Source organism: Sorex fumeus, unplaced genomic scaffold (genome assembly GCF_029834395.1).
Source record: "Sorex fumeus unplaced genomic scaffold, SorFum_2.1 ptg000128l, whole genome shotgun sequence".
Lineage (NCBI taxonomy): Eukaryota > Metazoa > Chordata > Mammalia > Eulipotyphla > Soricidae > Sorex > Sorex fumeus.
The window spans coordinates 57,047,822-57,067,388 of record NW_026606185.1 but is presented as its reverse complement, the minus strand read 5'-3'; the positions used below and the strand labels follow the sequence as shown (position 1 = coordinate 57,067,388).

General features: G+C 41.1%; 1 protein-coding gene across 9 annotated transcripts in view; it reads left to right on the top strand.

The window, feature by feature from the left end:
* TCF4 (transcription factor 4) overlaps positions 1-19,567 on the top strand; it is a 377,861-nt gene that overhangs the window by 195,507 nt on the left and 162,787 nt on the right. The window contains exon 1 of one of the 9 annotated variants that reach the window (XM_056138184.1): positions 410-554. The exons of the other annotated variants lie outside the window; for them this stretch is intronic. The gene's annotated coding sequence lies outside the window, so the exon portion shown is untranslated. Of the gene's footprint in view, positions 1-409; positions 555-19,567 lie in introns of those variants that run through there. 9 annotated transcript variants of the gene reach the window in all.

Sequence of the window (19,567 nt, the reverse complement as noted above, 5' to 3'; positions counted from 1 at the left end):
CGGTCTGGTGTGTGCTGGCTGAATTTCTGGGCCCTGGGAGGCTCAGTTCGAGATATTCGTGTTCAGGAAAAGGCTGCTGTTTTTTAGGAGGTTGACTGCGTACGCTTTGCTCAGAAAGAAAAAAGTCTTCATAATATAGTTGTGGAATGTGGAGATTGCTTCATGCTTATTTCTGCTTCGTGGGTTGGGAGTCTTGCAAGAACTGACTGTCTCTGTGTTTAACTTGGTCTCCGCAGTATCCTTAAAAGTCTTATTACTGACGGATAAAGAAAAGCGTGAGTTTGGGGTGGCAGGGCGGGGGGAATTGCCCGATGGAGCAAATAGGGACCAGAGACCAGCAGTGTCCATACGGTGACTTTCTGTTTTCTGTGAAATTTGAGCATAGCACAGACCCTAGTGTGACTTCCAGTGACTGAGTTTCTCTGGTGCCGAATTATTTTTGAATCCTTGTCTCCAACACCAGCTATGCGAAGCCAAAAAGAAAGGCACAGTATCTTGGGCTTCAAGTCTAAATAGCAGATCACAGCTGAAATGATTCCCCACTGTGTGGCAAGGTGAGTGGTTCTGGAGGAGGGAAATCTTTTGTTTTCTCCTGTTTACCACATTGTCGAGGTGCTCCAGGGAAATCCTTTCGATGCTGTCCCCTCTGGAGCTCCCAGAGCTGCTTGATTGTATTCTGATAAGTATCCTGTGGGCTTTGAGGATGAGCACTTTTACATGGGAACTGGCTTATGCCCGGCCCAGTCGCCTATTGTTTGGTAGTGAGAAATACTGGTGACCAGCAACAGGTAGCAAAAGGCTGTCCTGCTGAAAGGAATTAATATTTTAAAATGCATTGCTTTTTTGAAAATTCATCGGGTTAAACCATCGTTATATAGTTTTGTTTTTTTTCCCCTCTCTCCCTTTAGGATTTGACATTAATAGTAAACAGACGTGCAGTTTTTTAGAAAGTGGGCATTCTAGCCAAGGAAAACAAAAGTCGGCAGGTTCTTCTTTATTAATAGTTTTCATTTGAAATAGTAATGGGATAATATGAATCAGTACCGCATTTTCAGATAAAATCGTGAGGAATAAACATTTGGCTTTTTCGGAGCTCTGAAAATGCTATGGAAAATAAACCAGTAGGCAAATCAAAGCAGTCAAATGGAGTATTTTTTTTCTTTAGTTCTCTCTAAATATGGCAAAACTAATTTAAATCGATTGGGGTACAGAAATCACACCCAGGCTTAAAATGTCCTCGCCAAATTGCGACTTTGTATTACTTTTATTGGCAGAGGAAATAAAATTTATACTGGAAATTCTGACGGAGATGAAAATAAGTGGAAATAAAGTTTTTTGCGAAATAGTCAATTGTTAATTTGATAACCAATAGATAATGCCTAATGGACATCACTTGCAGATGACAGCGGAAAAAATGGTCATTTGTTTTTAGTCTCTTTTAACTGCTTTGAATCGGATGTTTGTGATGATCACAAACTTTTTTTTCTTTGTCTTGCCGAAATCCGTTTTTGAATGAGATGATGATGTCAACACAAATGATTGTTATTAAGGCAGTTTTCCCCTTAAATGGAAATTCAGCATTGATTATCAGGAATTGTTTGTCTTTTCTTTCTGGGATATAACCCAAGTCTAAAGCAATGGTTTCATTATTAGTATCTCCTGGGTAAGATGTGTGCATGAGCGCGCCCGTGTGTGTGTGTGTGTGTGTGTGTGTGTGTGTGTGTGTGTGTGTGTTTGCGAGAGAGAGAGAGAAAGAGAAAGAGAGAGAGAGAGAGAGAGAGATTGTACAGAAAGTATACATTATGAGACCAGTGAAATTAGAATCTTAGTAGTTGGGCCTTTGCTTTCCTGAAAGCTCCCCTGGGATTCTAGTGTACACCTTGGGATTCTAGTGTACACCTAGGTCTGATGGTTTCCTCAGATGTTCTGTAGAAATATAAATACTCGTTTATAAAAATATATTTTACTATGAGCCTTAATAAAACTTTTAGGTGGATAGCCTTAATTTGATGATCTGAAATATCAAGTGTCTGTACCGCCTTTAAAGGGCAGACGGTGATAGACTGAAATTAAGTAAGAGATCCTGGCATCTCTATACAAAATTCCACCACTGAATGTTGAACCCATGTCTTGTTTTCTCTCGTGAAGTCCAAGACTTCAACCTCATCCGCATTCTTCTTCTTCCTAACAAGTAACTAAGTGAGGACCATGCTGATAAAGTTATGTGATGTTTAGAACTTGAAACTGACAGGATTTAAGAATTAGGCTTGATCATTGTTACCTTTGTGAAATCCTAGAAACTTCGATCTATAGAGGAAATGGCTTATATTTAATTTAGTTTGCTCATGATATCATTTTTTTTGATTCATTGAAATTAGTTGTGTAGCTGGTCCTAAAATAATTTATACATTTACAAATAGAATTGTTTTTATCTTTTATTTTTGATAAAATAGATTATATAATTCTAATATTTTTATCTCTAGCTTATAGAGCCAAAATAGAAAGGTTAGAAGGAAAAAAAAACCCAGAACACAAAAGCAGGCAAACAAAAATGCAATGAAAATCTTTTGTCTTTTGTTATCAAAATGTCTACTATGTCTACTTAGACTTTATAAGTGGAAATATATCTTGTTTTCTATTTGACTTTGTACTGCAATGTGTGCGTTCATTCAGGGCAGTGTCTATGTACTCTTTCTAGGAACCGCTCCCATCCAAGTGCCTGTAATGTCCCCCCTCACTCTCCGATTTCCCTCTTCATAAAGTCCTTTTGGCTTTTGTACCATTATTTGTGGAATTTGAATTCTGGAACCTCTCAGAAGACGGGGCCGCCTTGCTTTGTCCTGTGCTGGTTCATCTGTGCCTAGCAGAGGTGAACTGCGAACACACGATCTTTATGTCGCTAGCATCACTTTTGGGAATCAGTTAGAGAGAGAAAAGACTGAAGTGCAATGTTTGAGAGTCCTATCGTGAGCATCATTTTTGGAGAGAGTCCTTGGGAAACCCTTTTTTTGCAAGGGTGGTGCAGACACGGCCCAGAGACCCTTCCATCGCTTCACTTATCGTTCACTTCAAGGAACTGAGTATGGTCCTGAAGGTATCACTGTCATAGCCTCTCATCTCTAAAAGAAGAGACGAGAAAATTCTAGCTGTTCCTTGTTTCTGGCGGGTGTGGTAATGGAATCAAAGGTTAGAGTCTAGGCCTGAGTTTTGAGTGTGTTGGTCTGGTCCGCGGACCAGAATACTTAAAATCACGTTTCCCCACACAGGCCTGGGTGTCTTCATGATTGGGACTTCTCTCCTCCGTTTCAGGCAAATAGCTGTTTTGTTTGATATTATCACATCTCAGGGTCTAGCCCTCTCCTACCTGTCACTCAACAATTGGCAAAAGAGAATAGGTCTGTTCCTTCTCTATAGCAGTTAACAAATATTTCTAGATCCTCTAGTGATGAACTAGGTTCTGTGGAATAAAACAAAGGGCAATTCTGTTCGTTAACAGAATTGTATATATTAAGATGGAGGATCAAGCTTAATTTCAAATTTTTAGTCACGTAACATAAATTGTTAAGTTAAAAAATAATAAAGTATCATATGCCCATACTTAACTTTGTTAATATTTATTGTATTTGCTTTGTACATGTACATAAGTGTATACATTTTCAGTGAACTGTTTTTAGTGACAGATCTAATTAGATTTTACCCCCAGATTTTTCTTCTGAAAAATAACTGGTTTCCAGAGTATCATTTAACACCTTGTCCATACCCAGTTTTCTTCGTTTGTCTCCTTGAAAATGTCTCAATAGTTTTTTTCCCCAAGGTATCACATTTATGCATGGTGTTTGTTTGCTGTATCTCTTGTTATTTTCTTTTAAATTAAAGCAGCTCCTATACATTTAAAAGGAATGATACTGTAGAAACCAGACCAGTTGTCTTGAGAAAAAAAAAATCACTCCTTCAAGAATTATCCAATTATTTTTTGTGGGGCCACTGAACTTGTTTAGTTGTCTTGCCCTGAAATTAAAAATTAGGTCTAAAGACTAACTCAGTTTGTAACGAGACATTCTTGACGTATGTATTTCAAAGAGGATGCTATGTGCTTCATATTGTATTATGCCCAAAGACTCTTAGAACATCAATTTAGGTCGCTATTGCTGGTGCTAATTTTAATCACTCTATCAAAGTGGAGACCCAGTAAAGAAACCTTTCCTCCTTGGTGTTAATGATCTTGGTTTTGATACTTTTCATTAAATATATATATTCACCTTCCCCAACAAACTTTGACCTGATGGTTTTATTATATATTCTTTATGCTTGCCTGAATTAGAGGTTTAAATGTAGTGATTATTTTTACTCCATTTTTTTCCTACAAATACACATACAGAGCATTCTTCTGAAAGAGATTGTACATTTAAGACTAATATTTTGAGTGTTTTATATAAATACAATGCTGGTCTTATACAGTGCTTTACCTGGAGGATACTAGGAGTATATAAAGCATGGCTTAAGTCTCTTAAGTTTTACTGATAAGAAGTACAGTTATGTCTCAGCTGATTGAAAACTTTAGATATGTGGAGGTAAAGGTAGACTTGTTTTTTGGAAAACTGCATTCTGGAATACTTTGGCTAAAATTTGGGACCTCCAGACAGTCTTTTGGATCCCTGTCTGTTTATTAATCTGACACTATGTTTATGAGGTCTCTTAGATTCTCATATTTGCTCCTCTGTATTCTGGTAATTACTATTAGAGATCTTAGAAGGAGGATCTCTGATCTGCTGAGTCCAATAGGTTTCTGGTGATGCTCAGTGAAATTTGGCTCTCAAGGCTCATTAAGATGATTTGGTCCTTTGGATTCTTAAATAGCCCATAGGGAACTAATGAGCAAGTGTCAAAATGAGAGAATTTCTAAAAGTTTGTTTAGAGGAAGGCTCATTCTAGAGGAACCCCCCAAAATTAATAGTAGTGCATTGTAAATCTTGAGATGATTATTAATATTGCTATTTAATAATTGAAAAGTGACATTCCAAGAAATAAAGTCAACAGAACTGAGTATGTATGTGTGTATATGTGTATGCATGTGCACGCCAGCACACACAAGTACGTGTACACATGCTGGGGCACCCCACCCCCACCTGTCCACTCAAGAAAGTTTCAGAATCAGATTTCTTAAGAGTCTGTTGTAAAAATTTTAGAATATCCTTGGGATTCTGTGTGTGTATGTGTGTGTGCATGCATGTACAATATCGGCAGAACATGTATGTAGTATTATGCAAATAATTTATAATAGATCAGATTATTATTCCTCAAGTACAAGAACTGTACAGAGCGAAATTCTGAAATGTAACCTAAGTAGACTCTTCAATGTGACTTGGTAATTTTTGAATTGTGGTATTTAATTCTCTTGTGAAGTAGCTGTATTGACAAACTTGTTAGAAGAACAGGCATGTTTTAAATGACAGTTCAGGGCAGCTAAGGCATAAGATATCATTAAAATTGTTTGGAGATGGTTGATGAGACACTGGTAGAGTGGAATTTTTGAAATTTCATCAAAGTCTTAGGGTTATTAGTTTATCTTATGAAATCTTAATTTCATTTATGATTTTTAGCATAACTACTAACAGTTTGGACCTGTTATTGGCCATCTTTGTGTTTTTGATATGTAAAGAGAAAGGAGAGAAAAAAATTAATGCCTCATTACACAATTGGCTAAACACCCATCAATTATAATGTTTGAATAAATCTAAAAATTATGTGTAAATTAGTATAAACTTGTGTTTTCTTTTCATATGAAAGGCATCGGGTTCACTACTCACTGTCAGGGAAACTTTTAATGTGAAATGGCGAATAGCTATTCCTTTGTCTGTGATCAGGCTTTCTGTGTTTCCATGCTTAGCGAAATATCTCCTGAAATCTCAAAACCTAAAAATCCACATTTAAAAAGTGAATGACTGTAAGATACTAGACAATACCATAACCGTGTTTTTTTTTTACTTTTTTTGGGGCATACCCGGTGTTGCACAGGGGTTACTCCTGACTCATGCACTCAGGAATCACTCCTGGTAGTGCTTGGGAGACCATATGGGATGCTGGGAATTGGACCCGGGTCAGCTGCGTGCAAGGCAAACGCCCTACTCGCTGTGCTATCACTCCAGCCCAATACCATAACCTTTTTAGAACTGAATAGTAAGAACAAAATTTTACTGAGTTTGTTACGGTGCCTGATAGTGCTGAGGAAGTACTGCTCCTTTGAAAAATAATGTCTGTGGCTAGAGTGGTTAAGTGGTCAAGTACAGTGGTCAGGGCACTTGTCTAGAGTGCAGTTGCCCTTGGTTCAACCTCCAGCCACTATGGTCCCCCAAGCACTCTGAGGAGAGTGATCCTTGAGCACAGATCCAAGAGCGAGTAAGCACAGAATACTGCTATAGATGTGGCACCCCCTTCTAGCAACCCCACCAAAAAAAAAATATTTTCAGCTGAGGTTCCTTATGCCCAGACATTTTATGTTCAGTGTGTTATTTATTATTTAACAAAAGTAGTTTCTTTGGAGAAGAAAGCTGATGAAAACACATAGTTGAATTAGCTTTAGACATTCTCAAACAGAGTGTGTGTGTGTGTGTGACTTAATTTTTTTTCAGATTTTGTTGGAATAGCAAGTTTACCCTGGCGTTCGTCCAGATTTTTTTGAACAAAGTATGTTGTCAGTATTGCAATACTTAATGAAATCTATAAATCCCTTGATTCCGTTGACCTCTCTTTTCCAAAGACATCTTCCATAGAAGGCTTCCATGGCATTTGGAAAAAAAAAAAGACACGTCATATATTTTCTTTTCAGCTCATGTCCAGGTCATGTTTATGTGCATTTGTGCATTTGGGACAGAGACAGTTCAGTGATAAGAAAACAATTACAGGAGAACCTCATTGAGATTTTTCAAGCAGTGACCATCCTTGAGAGCTCTAGAAGTGGGGCTCTCCACATGTCAGGGTCTGACCATACATGCACATAAAATAATCCGAGCTCATTTGTACTGTGATAATGAACAGCAGGGCACTGAATCTTTTCCGTTTTATTGGTATTGTATACAGTAAGTTATTAAATTTCATCTCTGTAATACACCTGCAGTAAAATAACAAAACATTGCTGCACTTAAGGAACATGTGTGTGTGGTGCAATGCCCTCCCCATGCCTTCAACCCCCCCCTTCAACAGCTGCTTACAGATTTCAAGATCCATTGTATCTATTCCCCTGAGCCCACCTCTAATAATCGAGACACATCTGCCATTGCAGTATTATAGGCATATGTAGTTTTATTGAAAACTATACCTGTAAAAAAATTAAATAACTTCTACCTCAATTAAATTGGCAAGCTACCTTTTGCAAGGATCATATTGCAGACCTCTTGAGACCAAGCGAGTTCATTTTATTCTTCTAATACAGATCACCAAATATGTTATTTTAATTTAACCAAGTAGCTCGTTTTGTTTTAGACTTTGATGATAAGTTCCTTGCATCTATTCTCACTTTCATTTTTTTAAATTTTCCCTCCTCTTTTTATATTAAAAAATTGTGCAAACTAGATCAATGGTGGCACGTCTGGCTATGATAACACAGGATAAATGACGTGAACTGATAAAGACCCAGTGTGGTGCTTTAGACCTTAAGTGATGATGAAATTGATAGAGAGGATACAAAAATCAGGAATCAGAATCTTAATTCAGCATATGCTTTTTGTTTGTTTTTATTTAGGTTTTGGGTTTTGGGGGTAGGGGCCACGCCAGTGGTGTTCAGGAGTTACTCATGGCTTGGTATGTGGGGGTTGTTCTTGATGGTGCATGAGGGGTGTGTGGTACCAGATGTGGAACGTGGGCCGCCAGAACATTGAGCTGTCTCTTCAGCCCTCAATATGTACATTGATAGACATTTTTACAAGTTATAGTGAGGTCTGTGTGACTGTCATACTGGCTGAATAGGAATAATCTGATGAGGAAGTGAGTTCGTGGGCCAGACAAAGCATCTACAATCGTGTTTCCATGGACTGCCTTACCTTGACACCAGCACTTTGTTAAAAATCTGGGGTAATAGTGAACATCTAGAAAATAAATGATACAGTTTTACAGTATTTTTAAAAAGAAAAAGAAAATAAATTATATCCAAAGAAGAGAAATCATAGTCAAAAATCTTCCTCCCACTTTGGGCATGTGTGTGTGTGTGTGTGTGTGTGTGTGTGTGTGTAGCATGTGTATGTGGTTATCACACTGTGTTAATCATGCTACTATTACACAGATTTAACCAAGAAGCAATGTTTATAAATTGTTTTGTATTTTTCAAAGAAAAATTGCCCATTATATGAATAGGAAATTTTATATATATGGATAAATATATAGAGAAAGATATAGATATACTGTTTGGAAGACTGTGAAGTTTCCTCATTATGTAGTTTCTTAGAAAAAAAAGAATGCTTATGCTATTCAGAAGGTCTATATGTGAATGAACTGAGTGAATAAAAGCTAGATCCCTATCCATAAAGTGAAAGCAGAGGCAGAAGTAGATTCTTTGATGGCAAGAGAAAAGTAGATAATTTCACAGGATAAAGTCACAGATAAATAGCAAGAAATAGATGCAGTGGAAAGCAAAAAAAAAAAAAAAATCAAGTTAACATCATTGATCATCAGTCAGGACTAAACATAGTTGCGAATCTAAATGGTAGTATTTTTATAGGGTCACACCCAGTGGTCCTAGGTGGGGGGAGGGGGTGTGGTACTGGGATCAAACTGAGGTTCTCACAGGCATTAGGAATTTTCTCCACCCTATCCCTGCTCCTGATTTTTATTTTGGACATGGGTATTGTTTAAAGCCAGTGGTCATCTGGTTCCTGGGGTTGCCTGGGCCTATGAGAATACAGCTAATCGGATTGCCCTGGGTATCTTTTGCCCAATTCATGTTTCATGGGGAATTTAAGATTTAGTCAGGATAAATTACGGAATCATAGATGCTGCAGTTACTTACGAGTTTTTTTTTTCCATCCTCAAGAGAATAATTCAAGATCCAAGAATTTCAGCTTGGTTTTATTTTTTTCCCCATTAGAAAAATATATCATAAAATTCAAACTTTTTGAAGAAAGTTCAAGCGCAAGTTGACGAATACAGTTTAATCTTGATTGGTGTTTCTAAATCGTTTTCTGTCCATGGCCTGGCCTTCTTTCCTGTCTGTGGCTGCCATCCCACCCCCATATGCCCATCATATAGGTTGGCCTTGTTATTTCATGCCAAAGACTGCTTCCTATTTAGGCAACTTTCATTCGTGACTTTGGAAATATTCTGGATCCCAGGGGCTTTGGGTGGGGAGCAGTTGAGAAATGTTGATCTAGATCATACTACTTTGAAGCCCCATTAGCTGAATTGCTTTCTCTTGGATGTGATCCACTTTATGGAAATGTCTATCACTAGACCCTTTGAACTGTGATTCCTATTTTCACACTGAACTCTACAACTTAAAGCTGTCACATGGAGAGTGACTGTTAGGATGCAGGATCAGCGGTGCCAAAAGACTTAGTATGGACAGTGACATGCGGCAAAGAGGAATGCCAACAGCTGCTACTATTGACATTGTCCCTCAAAAGTCTTTCTGCCATAGAGGTGTCTCCACTGACGATAAGTCACTAATATGAACCATTCTCAGTTTTCTGTCCAAGTTGAGATTTGCTTGACTTAGGTTTGGGGTTTTGTCTGTGGAGGAAGAGATAATTTTTTTTTTAAATTTCTTTGTAAAGCTTGTTACTGTAGAGTTGGGTGTAGATATCACATACACTGTATTAGTTCTTGGACTCTATTTTCTTTTTGTACTTCCATTTGAAAGCACATTTTTATCTTTTACCGTACCAAAGTTTACCATCTTGCAAAATTGTATAGATGTGCTCCAGAAACTCACAAGACAGTGTGATTAGAGGGTCCAGTGGGATTCCATCCAATATGTTTCTCTCACTTACCTAAAATAAATAATTTTTCCTTTTCTCTAATTAATTATAGAGGTTGATGTAGAAATATAATGTAGCATTCTAAATCTACACTGTTGAATTATAACTTTACGCAATCACAATTTTCCAAAATACTCAGTAATAATATATACTACCTTTTATTTGGGTATTTAGTATTTATTATTAAATGATAAATTCATAATAAAGATTATGATACCACTCTCATGATAAAGGGTTAGAAAAAATCCCATAGTCATCTAATTTGTGGTACTAACAATTTCTCCGTTGACATCCTATGTCAATTTGGATAGATTTTTCAAGGGGGTAGTATAAAATTTGACAATTACCAGGCATACATGAAGGGAGAAAAATAGATAATTCACTCAAAGTGTTGTGGTTTTGACAATGAATTTTATTTTCTTTCAACATTAGTTCTTCCCATCCATGCCTGTAGAACTTGTCACTAACAGGAGGCCCACCCCTTCTCACCATCCTAGATCCTTCTACCTACCCTGTAGATCCTTGATTATTATATAGCTTCATTTCTACCTCCAATAAATAGGTCTCTCCCTTCCCTAGTGCTCTTACTCAATCACTGTTGCTGTCTCTGTGTTCTATTTCTCTCCACCTCCACCTTCTCCCTCATACGAAGCACCAGAAGGAAGGTCAGCACAAAGCCCTAAGACTGGCGAGCTCTTGTTTGAACATCATTCCGTGGTTTCTAGAGGCTACCTGTAGCATTAGTTATGGGTTTTCTTGGTACAGCGACCTCTAACGCTCCTTTCTACTTTATTCTTCATACTCACCTCTCCTATCTGGACAACTGAAAGGTTTGTAGTTGCCTTGAGGGATTGCTCGTGATTCTCTCTGCCTTCATAAAAGCCCTTTTATTGGCTATAATTTTTGTTTTGTTTTCACTGGTTTGGAGGCCACAGTTGTCAGTGTTGGGGGACTTCTTTTGGCGGTGCTTGGGGGAACATTATATGCTGGAAATTGAATCCAGGGTTCCTGCATGCAAAACACAGGTTCCAGTCATTTGAATTCTCTCCTCAGACTATATCCCCTGTAGCTGAGGGCATGAGACCCTCAGTGTTAGACCTACATTAAAGATCCTTGCTCTTCTTCTGTGTTTAGTGGGCCCTGGCACACCCCCTACCCTGTCCCCAATAAGTGTTGTAGTCTCCGCAGTCTGGTAAGGCCAACTACCAGGCCTGACATCTCTGTTCTCCATCCCTAGTAGAGGACAGTAATTATTAACTGATTCCTCAAGAGTCTGTGAATGGGCTTGGTTTGTATAAGCCAACGGAAACAAATTATATGTGAACAAATAGCTTACATTTAAATAATTTATTAAAACTTCTTAAATTAGTCATGTCCGTGAATGTGGTAAAGTGGGAAGAATTTTTAATTTCTGTTTTATTGATAATGAAAGTAGAGACTCAGCAGTTCTTTGACTAGAAAATGGCAGAGATGAGATTAAGCAACAAAGAAAGTCCTTGGACTTTTTGTTTTCTCTCGTTCTTCTATATTCCAGGATAAAGTTTGGTGTTTCCTCGCCTCCCCTTCCCTCCCCCCCCCAACACATCCCTAGCTCCCTCTATCACAGCAGTTAGCCTACAGTGTTCTCATTATTGGGACAGTCTTTACATCAAGAGTATTGTCTGTAGCTGAAAATTAGAACATCTTGAATACTTCCAGTAAGCAAGTATAAATCATATGCACCATGCTGCTTATTTCCTACATTTTCTGTTACATGTAACATTTTATGTTACATGCCAGTGGTATAGAAGAAGAATAGAAAGAGCTATGCTTGGAATATCACGTTTCACTCAAATGAGAGAAAGAATCCGGAGTTCTGACATCCATCGATGATCAAGAATCAGGGACGCTGTCTCTTTTGCCAAGGTGTCGAAAATCAGATGGGCTGGTCACGTAATGAGATTTAAAGACGACCGTTGGACTAGAGCTGTTACCGACTGGATTCCACGGGATGTCAAAAGACCGCGTGGCCGCCCACCTACCAGATGGTCAGACTTCTTCGTCAAGATCATGAACGATCAGATTGAGGCCCTTCATGTTCCCGGAGCGAACAGATGCCATTGGGCTACACTAGCACGCAACAGGGACAAATGGAGACATTACTGGCGCCCGCTCGAGCAAATCGACGACTAACGGGAAGTTAAGTGATGCCAGTGGTAGTACTACCCTGCACCCCTGAAAAGTCCCTGACAGTGATGAAAGGGCCGAGAATAGAAGTTGAAGGTAATACAGAATGATACCGCTCTTTCTTAGGGCCCAGATTTCATCTTCTCTTGCATGCCTTAGTCTGTCTTCTTTGGCAGAGGGTACTAGAAATAGGTAAGAGGTGAAGGGGTTAAATAGATCATGATTTTTTCTTAAAGTCTTCCATGTGGTTCTTCAACCTTTTGGTAAGGTATGAAAAAATTAATGAAAAATTAATAAAAATGATAAAAGCAATGAGGTTAGCTTTAGTTTATACTATTGATATACTTAAGGCTCCAGTGTTAGAAACAAAAGGACTTAAGTATCACAGGGCTCCTATCACAGGGCTCCTTTTTCACCAAACGGGTAGCTGAGTTTCAGAATTGTAAATACCAGCTGACACAAGTGCTCATAAATGAATCTTCAGAGATCTGGAGATTTGTCATTGTCACACAGTAGACCTCATTTAGATGGGCCCCAAACAGTTCGTTAAAATTTTTGCATCATACAGATGACATTTTTTCCTTGATGCCTTTGAACTTCTTTCTTCCAAAGAACATAGGACTACCATAACCTACAAAGTAATAGTCAATAGCAGCTGGAAATATATCCTGAAGAAATTCTAGATGAGTGTCCCTTTGTTCAGCCACCACTGAATCACACTGTCACAGAGCCAGAGGGTGTCGTTTGCTTGTAAATACTGAGTCTTTGAAATGTCACTGTAACACTGGAAAAATGTTGTCTCAGAAGGTTGCCAAAGTGACAGAATCCCGACATTGTAAATACCAGCCAACACAAGTGCTCATAAATGACAGGAATAAAATATACTTGACTAAATCCATAATAATCACTGATAACACTGTTTACCCTCAGTGACCAGGAGCTGTGAACTTGGATAAAAAGCACATGTGTGCAGATATCATTAATGTGTCTGAGCCTCTAGCCATTCCAGAATATTTTGATGGAAAAGCTCCCTAAATATGTAAAAGCTTTACAATAACTAAGAAGCCAGTGTGCAAGATAGGGTGTCAGCAGCCTTAATGGAACTGGAGAGAGCCTTGACTATCTGCAGCCCCCCGGAACTCTGATAAGGCCTCCCTTGTTCTGGTCAGGTCCAGACTGTGAGCCAGGCTGTGCATTTCTCTGCACGCTATTTTCTATAGATCTGATTCCTGGAAGGTCCCTTTGCCACAAGCAAGGACTTGCCTACCTGCCGTCTTGAGAGAAAGAAAATTTGGAATGAAGGTAGAGATTACAGTCTGAGGCCAGGAGAGGCAGGAAGGATTCCTTGAGAACCTGAATAAGACTCCCCTGAACAAGATCAGATCTAGTGTGGGATGGCCAGGGAACCAAAACCCTCTTCAGTCCTAATACTTCGATAGCTCAGACTTTTTCTTTTTCTATTCTTTTTTTTTTTTTTTGTCTTTTTTGAGTCACATCCAGTGATGCTCAGGGGTTACTCCTGGCTATGCACTCGGCAGTTACTCCTGGTGGTACTTGGGGAACCATATGGGATGCCAGGGATCTATCCCGGGTCGTCCGCGTGCAAGGCAAATGCCCTACCTGTTGTACTATTGCTCTGGTCCCACTTAGACTTCTTAATGATTTCTGCAGGGAAATGACAGCCTCCTTCCCTATTCTTTAAAAAAAAAAAATATTGAGAGGCTCCACACCCAGTGAGGGCTACTGGCTCCTGGCTTATTGGGTGGAGTGACACACTCCTCATGGAGCTCAGGGGACAGTAAGTGGTATCAAGGGTCAAACCTGGACCCTTCCCCGTGAAGCTCTCACCCCTCCTTCCCGCTTCTGTTCTAAAATGGCAGTGGTTCCTGGGGGGCTTTGAAAGAATTCTAACTGGCAAGTTAGTGCCCCCTAGTTATTTGTTTGCTTATTTGATTTTTGGGTTATACCTGGCTATGCACAGGGGTTACTCCTGGCTCTGTACTCAGGAGTTACTCCTGGCAGTGCTCAGGGAACCACATGGGATGCTGGGAATCGAACCCGGGTTGGTCACGTGCAAGGCAAACACTCTATCCACTGTGCTATCTCTCCAGCCCCGAGTGCCCTCTAGTTTTTAAGGTGCAGCTGCTTTGTGGCTCTAATCTTCCCCCTCCACCTCATAGTCTGTTCCCAGGAATCATTGGAAAATGACAGATTGGGTGGCAGAGTGCTGGAACTTCCAGTGTTTGAGTTAGAGGGGGCAAGATCAGGCTACCCCGCTCACTGCTTTGGGAAGCCTGGCGGCAGGAAAGGGCCTGCTCGGATCTTACGGGCATGCAGCCTACTTTCGCCTTTCCCTGGCTGTTTTGTAGGAGATCCTGTTTATTTTTATGGTCAGCATCGCTTTCAACAACAACCAAACGAGACTGCATTCGGTATTAGAATTAACGCTGAGGAGATCTGGAGGAAACTGCAAAACTGCAGGTTACAGATTAACATCGGACCAGGAAAGTGTTGTCATCCTCGGACACTTGGGTCTTTCTGCTTAGGTAGTAAGTCAGAAAGGGGAAAATGCTGTTAGCCAGAAGACAAATGATCTGAATGCCCAGTACTGGGCTCTGGCTGCATGTGGCTGTGTGTGTAGGAGGGTCTCTGTGGATGGTGAGACAGATTTAAATGGAGAGGTGAGAGGAGAACCTGAACTAGCACCCCGACCCCCTCACCCCCCCAGTTCACCTGGGATTTCCCAAGCCCATAGACACTCAGCCTGCGTCCTGCTGACCTGCTCATTCTGCCTTACTGTGTGATTCCCCAGTCCAGTTGCTGAGCTCGCTACTCATCGTGCGGGTTTGATGGATGAGGCGTCGATGGGGGTGTTGGAAACTCGATGGCCTCCCTTGGCCCTGGCCTTGTGCTGCTGATCCTGAGTGCAGACTGGGACTGATGGCTTCTCACATTGCTCTCCAAGAAAGACATCTTTGTCTTCAGGGAAGAGCCCAGAGGTCTTCTGTAACTTGGACACCTTGCAGTGAAGTTCTGATGGCCTTTCCTCTCCAGAGCTCTGACAACTCTGGCTCCTTCCAAGGTGAAGAGAACTGGACATGGCTGGAGAAGCACTCAGTTTTCCAGAATTTTCTTTGACTCTCAAAAGACGAACACTTTTTTTTAAAATCTCTGATCTCTCTCTCTTTTTTAAACATCATTTACAAATATTTTTGATGCTGGTGGTAGTAGGGGATAGGGGGAGGAAGGAAGTTTGCACCACACTTGGTTGGTTGGATATAAGGAAAGAACCTTAACCCTTAGATGATCTATTTCAGTCCCCCCCAAATAATTTTGATAAAACCTTCTGTAAGTTCCTTTCGAGTATTTCCATCCCATGTGTTGCTTGGATAACTGAAGAGGAGTCGAATGGTTAGGGTCCTGACTGGCGGTGGGAGATCTCTGCTAAGTCATGATCAGTTTCAAAATTTACCTTTATCTGAAACACACCTCCTCCGCCATTTGCACTTATGTGCTGCAGGTGGGCAGCCACAAATTTGATTCTATTAGCCCGTTTGTTTGGTTATATCCTCTTGTTTTTCTTCCTAAGGTCTCTGCTTCCAATTTGCTATATTGGAGGCCAAGGAGAAGTGAAAGAGGGAGGGAGGAAGGGGAAAGGGTGGAGTGAGTGGAGGAAGAAGAGGAAGAAGAGGGGAGGGAGGAAAAGATAGCGGTAGGCTTTTTTTTTTTTACTGTTGCTTTAAAAAAAGTACTTGTCAGACTCATCAACTGATGAACTTAGCATTTAATTCTCAGTTTGAACTGGAGTTAGCTAATTAAGAAAAGAAGTGTAAGAGTTTTTAGAAACTCACTTTTCCATTCTCCAGACCCTTAGTGTTCTCTTCTACACTGCCCCCCCCGCCCCCCCCCCCCCACACACAAACACACACTTCCAGAATCATTCCAGCCCTCCATCATTCCTCATAGCATTTGTTGAAGCTCCTTTTCAGCCGTTTTCTTGGGATCTAGCCCCAAATTGCCCCCTGGTGGTTAGCGAGGGGAAAGACAGGGTGGAGGATGGGAACGGGCCGGGGCCTGGCTTGGCCTCTTCTCCCTGCTCTCTCATTCCTCCTCTTCTTGGGTATCACTCAAGGGGAGCCCGCCTAGGGGAGGTGAGCACATCACTGTGCTTCCTTTGGGGTCGCTTCACCGCAGAGGTTTCTTTCCCTGTTCGCGTCTGCGGTTCCACTCCTGTCATTTCATTCCGGCACACATTGTGTTGACCAGAGCCGTTGCAGCGGCACTAACGTGGAGGGAGCGAGGGAGAGAGAAACACACCAGGACGGGGAAGCAGGAGCGTTGGAGGCCTCTCGCCTGCTGTCCCGTCATGTGCTGGTGTGAGCGGCGCGGGGAAGGGCTCCGCTTCCATAGGCGGGCTGATTATCAACACTTGTCACCTCCGTTGCCGCCATCTAATTGACAGCTGTCTGTTGTCAGAGGGCCATCTTTCCTCCTTTCAGTCTGACTGAATGCGGCAGACATCTGCAGCACTCTGCAGCTCTGACAGGGGAACGTGATGCCAGCCTGCACTCCCAAGGCAGCGTCACCCAGGGATGCCACAGTGAGCGTTAAGCCTGCTAGGCCACTTGGTAGAGGGTATTTGGACCGAATAAATGTCTCTCTTGGAGGTGACTATAAGTCTGGGTAGTTCGAAAAAAAAAAGTGAAGCCCAGTGTCATGATGAATCAGGTTTGTATCGTCTTCAGTGGCCGGCAAAATGTGGCAACTGGTCATGGGGCTTCCATTGCAGTGAACCGATGGCACAGGATGAGGAAGTTTGTTTCCAGTGTTTTATGGTAGCGGCGGGGTGTGTCTCCATTTGAAGGTCATAATACCACATTTGTCTTGTGTCACAACAGTATACTGCTCTGGGTGTGTGTGGCTTTGAATGAGGTGTTGCTTCTCTTTATTTCTCAGCCAACCCCGATGCTTCACTGTTTGTGGCAGATTCCAGAACCTCGGTGAGATCTTAGCCCCCGTACTAAATAGAATGCATGTCTTTCCTATGCAAACGTAAACCGCCTTTCTAGAACATTCTCCATGGAGCATACCTAGCAAGCCTGGCTTTACTGGAAGAGTAATCGTTTAAATGATTAAAAGTAATTTTAAAATGTTTTACGAGTTTGAATATTTATTAACTTATACTTTTGCCTTGTTATATGCAGTATCTTCAAATACAGCTCCATCATTTGGGGCAGGCATAAATGCATGCCTAGGCTAATACTGAGTTACACTATTGAGTTATACTTCCTATACTTGGAAATATTTTCTCATAGCTTAAGTTTCGCAACAAGAAAATACCTTCTAGTGTTTACTAAACATTTTTGTTTAGCAGAGCACAGTAATAGGGGACTATTGAGTACTTTACTTTTACACCCTCCTTTCTTTGCATTTAATATTTTTAACACATTTACTGCTTATGACTTAAACAAGACTTTGCCACTGAACCTGGGTGACGAAGGACAATCTTTGTGACCCTGAGTAATATGTTTCATATTCTCTGAACTTAAATAAGGATAGTCCCATTTGGGAGAAGTATTAGAGAAAAATAGAATCATTAAACTGTCGTGGTGGAGAAAGATTAGACCAGTAGACAGGAAGGGATTCTCTTCTAAATTTCCTTTAGAGACAGAAATGTGAGTAACTGAGCCTAGTGTTTGGGACCCAACAGCTCCTAAATAAATGAAACAAAATTAAAATTCAAAGCTAGCATTTCCTAGCCTAGGTCCTACATAATAGTTCTTATCCTGTTTCTAACTCTCAAGCGGTACCTGTCCGAAAAGATGGTTTCCACTGGAGCAATATCCCCATCACTAGAATGCATGCTTAGCAAGCAGGAGTCCCAGGCTCAGGTTTGATCTGAGCATGACTGGTACCCCTAGTACTGCGAGGAGCGACCCCCTAGCACAGCACTGGGAATAGCCCAAAAACACAGCTGGGTATGGCCTGGAGACATAACACAAAAATAAATAAATAAGTAAATAAATAGACAACTTTGTCTACCTCTGTAAAATGAAGGCTCACCGTAGGTAATTTCTGGGCTTGCTTTATGTCAAAAGCCTGTCAGAGTAACATTCAAGTTAATTCTAAGATAATTTAGGTAATTTCTGAGAGCTCATCTAGCTTCCTGTTCCTTTAATGGGAATGGGTCATGAGGCAGATGTGTAGGAAGCCACGAAATATTTCAGAGATACTCCGACACGTTTCTGAAACATGAATAAGGATGCAGATGGTTATTGGTTGGTTTGTTGTGGGCTTCATCTGACAGTACTCAGAATGCACTTCTGGTGAGGCACATGGGACTGTATGGGGGTGTGTGTTGGGGGGTTGAATCTGGGTCGGCCGCATGGAAGGCAGGTAACCTCCCTGTTGCACTGTCTCATGGAATCTGAGGAATGCAAGTATTATATTGGACCCCCAGCAGATGTGAGGTTATGAGGGTTCAGAGGCACCTCCGAGATATTCAGCCCTGCAGTGGGAGCTTGACAATTCAATGTTCACATCAGCAGGTCTAAAGGAGCCACCAGGGCTAGACCTGGTATTGTGACCCAGGCAGTGGCAAGGATCAAACTCAGGGCCCCACACTTGCTAAACTCATCCTTTATCATCAGGACCTCCCCACCACCCTCTCAGACCAACCCTTGAAGGGAATTAGAAATATCTAATTGAGAGATTTGCATTTAACCTCATTAATGGGTTCTTCTTCTCCATTTCCTTTCTGGTTGTTTGGTTTTGGGGCCACAGACGGAGGTGCTAGGGCCCCATTCATCGGGAGTCACCCTTAAGATTCGTGGGGGACCAGGTGCTGCCAGGTTCTTGCACGCAAATCATTGGCTCTAACCCTTTGAACTACTTTCCTACCTCCATCTTAATTTTTATTTGATATAAATGGTAAATTATTTCCCTTTTTTTTAATTGAGGGGGCACACACTTAGGAGCTTTTCTCAAATGTCCTCAGGAGTCACCCCTGACAGTGTTTAGGGGACCATATGCGGTGCTAGAGATCAGTTTGGGGTTGGCCAAAACTGACTACTGCAAGGCAAGTACCTTTCCTCTTGTGCTGTCTCTCTGCCCGAACTTAGTTCCTTTTTAAGCAGACTTTTGGAGAGGCGATAGAGTGATGGAGATAGTTGAGTCAAATAGGATCTGTGCCACCACCCCCCCCCCCCCCTTTATAGAGTTATGATTCCTCTTAGAAGATAGGTTCCTTCTCCCCCTCCCCCCACCATTTTTTTTTAATTGGGCACCACATCGGCTGTTCTCAGGGCTTACTCTGAACTCTGTGCTCAGGGCTCATTCTTGGCAGGGCTTAGGGGACCTTCTAGGGTGCCAAGGATTGAACCTGAATTGGTCGCATGCAAGGCAAGCACCCTTCCCACTGTACTATCTCTCCAGCC